The sequence below is a fragment of the Urocitellus parryii genome, chromosome 10 (genome assembly GCF_045843805.1).
Source record: "Urocitellus parryii isolate mUroPar1 chromosome 10, mUroPar1.hap1, whole genome shotgun sequence".
NCBI lineage: Eukaryota > Metazoa > Chordata > Mammalia > Rodentia > Sciuridae > Urocitellus > Urocitellus parryii.
The window spans coordinates 49,755,406-49,761,690 of NC_135540.1; positions in this window are offsets into that span (position 1 = coordinate 49,755,406).

The following is a 6,285-nucleotide window of genomic DNA, read 5'->3' on the forward strand; positions in this document are numbered from 1 at the left end:
GTCATCGTTTTCCTGATCCTCTGCGTGATCCTTACAACTCTCAAACTCTACCCTCATCTGGACCTTGGTGAGAGCAGCAACTTCTCCCTTGGATCCTCTCCTTAACCACTCCATGCTAGGAGAAGCCTGCCTTGGTTCCGGAACTGATCACCATGGTCTAAGTGAGTGTGCATCTGCTGGACATAAAGCCTAAAGCTTAAGACTTTTGAACTTTCATTTAGAGGGAATGTCTGTCATTAGCCTGTCATGATTAAGTGTGTTTTGCAGTGCTTAGAATTAACCTAGAATTATTTGCTGCAAATGAATTAATCTAGAATTGTTTGCTATGAATTGATTATGTATATTGCAGTGCCTAGCATTAAGGACTGTCATTTTCTTGATTAAGAAACTATAGATGTGGTATAAAGATATATTAAGAATTGTAATGCAAATAATAATAATAATAAAAATAAAATAATGTGAAAAAAGAACCTATAGAGTGAAATTGTATTGAGTAATTTGAGTGAACAGCCAACATTCTTGTACATAGTCTGTATTATTAGTTATCTTTAACAGATTGAGAGAGATATTGACAAGTTTAAGAGAGAGAAGAGGTTCTTTGACTGTTTTTGCCTTAACCAAATCAGGCAGCCAATTGGGTATATCAATCGTCCTCTTCCAGCAATTCTTCCTATTGAATGTCCAGCCACTTGGGCATGGTGTGGGAGGAGCCAGGCCTGGGTTCTTCCCAATGGCCACCCAGTAGCTATTGTTATTGTGTTCACAGGCCTGGGGATCTCCGTGGTAACAGTCTTTTGGAGGGGTTTTGTTAGAATTTAAAACTCTTCTTAGGAAGAGTTTGGCTACAGTTTGTGGGACAGGATGGTATAGGGTTTAACCTTCCTTGCACTACACTTTGAAAGAGAGTTAGCAGGTTTAGGCCAGTAGACATAGGTCTAAAAAGGGTGTGGGTGTACTGTGTTGCCATGGGTTCCTAGATCCTATCGGGAGGCCCATCTTATGTATGTTCTTCTCCTCTGGAACAGGAGGGAAGGTGGCACATGGCTGTGAAAAACGGAGCTTGAGAGGGTTATCTGGGGATATCTCACAGGTAAATCTGGGTGATTGTGGGGGTTCTGCAAGGTTGGGAGCTGTGGTAGGATTGTCCTCTGGAGGGCTTGCCGCTGGTTTTAACCTAGAAATATGAATCCAGGAGGTTAGTTTCTTTCCTTCCTGTTGGAGTTTTGCAGCATTGGGTGTACACAGGACTACCTGTAATGGCCCTTCCCATTTTGAGGTTAGGGAGGATCTTTCCCCTGGGGAAGAAAAGTAGACCCATTCTCCTGGTTTGAGCAGAAAGGAGGCAGTTGAGTTCTCTGGATCTGGAAGCAACAAATCTTGTTGCTTCCATAGCTCAGAGCGTATAAGGTAGAGGAGGGGAAAAGCATATTGGTCGGGGAGGGTCCAAGGCTCTGGTGAGATTCCCAGGGGGTGAAGGGGAAGACCATACATTATCTCAAAGGGGGAGGCAAGGGATGGCTTTAGTAAGGCAAGAGAGAGGAGTTTAATCCAATCTAAATGAGTCTCTAAAGATAGTTTCATTATGATGTCTTGCATTGTGTGGTTGGCTCGCTCAACCTTACCTGAGGTTTGGGGGCGATAGGGACAATGAAAGTGCCATGGGATGGACAATGTCTTTGCCACATTCTGGGTTACTTGAGAGACAAACTCAGGCCCGTTGTCAGATTGGATTGAAGCGGGCATCCCAAACTGAGGGATTATTTCGGTTAGGATGATGTTAGCCACCATGGTAGCTGGCTTATTTGAGGTGGGGAAGGCTTCTACCCAACCCAAGAATGTGTCTATTAAAACTAGTATGTATGTGAAGATTTTTACTCTGGACATCTTGGTAAAGTCGATTTGCCAATCTGCCCTGGGTATGGCCCCTAGCCTGATGACAAGGGAAGGTTCTTGGTTTTAAAGATGTATTGGGATTCACTCTTTTGCATATCTGGCATGAGGCTATGATTTGCTGTATCACTTCTTTATCCTGGGGAGTCAGAGTAAAGAAAGAGTGGAGAAAGGCTTTGAGAGTCTGAGGACTGGTGTGGAAAATGGAGTGGAGGTAAGTAAAGAGGGAGTGTTTTGGTGGGTCTCCGCTATTGGGTAATGTTGGAGAGCACGTGGCGATGAGAGATCCGGTGGGGTCTGAAAGGGCAGCTGACCTGGCTGCCTGATCTGCTTTTGAATTCCCCTGTGTGATGGGGGAGGAGTCATTTTGGTGTGATCTGCAATGGACAACTCCAAGTTTTTAGGAAGCTGGGAGGCTTGTAGTAGCTGGGTGATGTATGTGGAGTTGGTTATAGAGGTTCCCTTTGAGTTCAGGAGACCTCTCTCCTTCCAAATTGCTGTATGAGATAAGAGAATGTGGAAAACATTTGGAATCAGTATAAAATGTAAGATTTTTCCCCACTGCCAATTCACAGGCTCGAGTTGCAGCTACCAGCTCAGCCTGTTGGTTGGTGGTATTTGCAGGCAGGGGATTGGCTTCTATTACTTGCGATAGGGACACTATGGCATATCCAGCTTTTCTGATCCCCTCATGCATAAAGGAGCTGCCATTAGTGAACCAGGTGTAATCAGATTGGTCTAGAGGTCCCTCAGTGATATTAGTTGGGCATGGGAGGAAGTTTTCTAGAATTTCCCTGCACTTATGTGTTGGGGACTGTGTTTGACCTTGAGCCTGAATGGGTAACAGAGTTGCCAGGTTGAGAGGGGTGCAGGTTTGGAAGGTCACAGAAGAGTCTAGAGGAAAGAGACCAAGAGAGAAAGAATTCGACAGGGAGGGAGGGTTTGCAGTCCTTTATGTGTTAGCAAGTCCTTGAGGTGATGAGGAGAGGTGACAGTGATTTGAGCTCCAAAGGTAAGCTTTTGCGATTCTTTTAATAAAACATAGGAGGCCGCTAGGGCGCGGAGACAAGGAGCCCATCCCCAGACAGTTGGATCTAAGTGTATTGAGAGGTATGCCACTGGAGCGAATGTGGGCCCATACATTTGTCCCAGCACCCCCAAGCCTTACCCTTTGTTTTCATGGACATAGAGAGTAAAAGGCCTATTAACATCTGGCAGGTGTAGGGCCAGTGCTTGTAAGAGGGCCTTCTGGAGGGTTCTGAAATGTGGTGCAGCTGAAAGTAACAAGGGCTCATGCTTGTTCCCCTTTGCTAGATCATAGTAAGGTTTGGCAAGTAATGAGTAATTTGGTACCCATGCCCTAAAATAGCCTGCCAGACCCAGGAACGAGAGAATCTCCTCCTTAGTTTTTGGTACTGAAAGGCTTTCAATAAGGCCTTTTCTATCGGTTGTGATAGCTTTCTTCCCTTGGGAAATGTGGAACCCTAAGTAAACAACCTCAGAGAGAGAGAGAACTGCACCTTTTGTGGAGAAACCCTATATCCTCGGTGAGCAAGAAAATTCAGGAGGGTGGCTGTGTCAGACTTTGAGGTTTCTAATGAGGGACTACAGAGGAGGAGGTCATCAACATATTGTAGGAGGGTTGAGTCTGGGCATAGAGGGAAAAAAATCCTCAAGATCTCCAGCGAGAACTTGTCCAAAAATATGCGGGCTGTCTTGAAACCCCTGAGGCAGGACAGTCCAGGTTAACTGTTGGGAATGTCTAGTTTCTGGATCAGTCCAGGTGAAAGTAAATATGTCTTGGGAAGAGATGGATAGTGGAATTGAAAAGAAGTCATCTTTAAGATCAGTAACTGAAAAACAGGTGGAGTTTGCAGGAATGAAGGAAAGGACAGTATAAGGGTTTGGAACCAGGGAATGTATGGGCCTGGTTGAAGAATTTATTAACCTTAAGTCCTGCACCAAACGGTGTGTTCCATTAGGCTTTTTTACTGCTAAAATTGGGGTATTGAATGGAGAGTTTGTGGGATGGAGGAACCCCTTTCTTATTAAGCTCTGAATGATTGGCTTTAGGCCCTTAAGACTGGCAGTTGGCAGCAGGTACTGAGCCTGGTTTGGGAAGTGTTTAGGGTCTTTAAGATGCACTTCCACGGGAGAACAATTTGCAGAGGATGGGGTTTCAGTGTCCCATACAATTGGACCTACTATTTTACAGGGGAGGAGAAATATGTGTTCTGGTGGTCGTTGGGGTCTCCACATAAAGAGGTAAAGTCTCTTCTTCGTCAGGGAGTAAAGCCATGGTGGAGATATGAATAGGGGAGGACAATAAGCATACAGTTATGGAGGCCTTCAAGATGGATAATATATCCCTTCCCAACAAGGGGACCGGACACTGAGGCATAACCAAAAAATGGTGTGATACAGCAGTCAACCAATAAGGAATCTCCACACTTAATGGCTCGCTGGCATTACTTCACAAACCACTCCCTCTGGCAAAATGCTAGGCGCCATCTTGACTTGTTTACAGACTCTAACACTTATAGCTGTATCTTATATATGCAAATAAAACAATAACATATATATATATATATATAACAGATATAGATATGTATTATATATCACATATACATATATATTTATATCTGATGCTAATTATTTCTTATAAGCATTAATAAGTGTTTAAGTCCTTTTAAGGATGCTCTTTCTTTTAAACTCTATATGTGTCTCTGAAAAAAAATGATAATGACTCTATGTCAAAACATTGATGTCTTTAAGCTAGACTCATCTCTTGAGTACAGTGCACTACAAACACTGTGAGAATGAGAGAGAGTTGAAACTGGGCCTCAACTGGCATGTGATTACTTGATTATCAGCTGGGCATAGGGAACTTAGGTTTCATGCTAGAGAGGTCTAAAATGACAGATGAGACAAAGCAGTGCAAATTTAGATTGTGTAGGGATATTGAAAATATGACAATAGAAGTATTGCCTATTCATTCTGCACCTTCAGGAAGCTAAAGAGTTTGGATAAACTGCAGTTGACACTTTAGGAGACGAAGGAGCATGATGTGAATATCCTAGCAATTCTTCTTATAAAAATTATTACAAAAATAATTTCTTTTATAAAAATACATTGGGATTGCAAATTGGTGCAACTATTTGGAAAGCAGTATGGAGATTCCTCGGAAAACTTAGAATAGAAGCATATTTGACCCAGCTACCCACTTCTTGGTTTATACCCAAAGGACTTAAAAAAGCATACTACAGAGACACAGCCACATCAGTGTTTATAGCAGCACAATTCACAATGGTTAAAGTGTGGAACCAAGCTAGATGCCCTTCAGTAGGTGAATGGATAAAGAAAATATGGTACATATACACAATGGGATATTACTCAGCATTAAAAGAGAATAAAATCATGATATTTGCAGGTAAATGGATAGAGTTGGAGAATATCATACCAGTGAAGTAAGACAATCCCCCCAAAACAAATGTCAAATGTTTTCACTGATATGAGGGTGCTGATCCATATGGGGACAGGATGAAAAAAAAAATGGTGTGAAAAGGAGGACTCAGATAAGGAGCAAGTGAGGGGAGGAGTTTGACCTCCTATCCCGACAATAGGAGATTTGGAGGGATAGGTATTTCTCCAAAACTCTCTCAGAACCAAGAATGTGGCCCCGGTGTCTACCAAAAAGTTTATGGGACACCCATCCACTCAGATAACCACCTGGGTTCCTGCTTGGTGATTGAATAGGTCAGGACAGAAGACCCAGGGCCCTGTCAATCCTCGGCTGCTAGGCCCAGCAAGTCACTGGCCGGGTGACTGACCTCAGCTCCCCTCCAGGAATTGGGGCAGTCTGATCCCCAGTGGCCAGGACGTCGGCATCTGGGGCACGTCTGGGTGGTGCCCTGGGGTTCGGGCAAGCCCTAGCCCAATGTCCTTCATTACCACACTTAAAGCAGGGCCCAGGGGGTCCTCATTGTGGGGGTTGTTGTCTCCCCCTTTCCATAGGTTGGAAGGAGCCCTGTAACACCTGGGCCAACATCTGGCATTTTTGGTGTTTTGCTCTTTCATTTCTATTGTGGTAGACCTTGAAGGCCATGACCAACACCTCGGTCTGAGGAGTCAAGGGTCCCCTCTCTAATTTTTTTAGCTTTGCCCGGATGTCAGAGTAGCTTTGTGAGGAAAAATAGGTCATAAGAAGTTGCCTCCCATCTGGGGATTCAGGGTCCAAATTAGTGTATTGAACGAGAGCCTTTGTTAGTCAGTCTAGGAAGGCTGAGGGGTTTTCATTCTCCTCCTGGATGACTTCCTGGAGTTTATCAAAGTTAATAGCCTTTTGTGCTGCTGCCTTTAGGCCAGCTATCAGACAGGTAATAAGGTGGTCCCTGT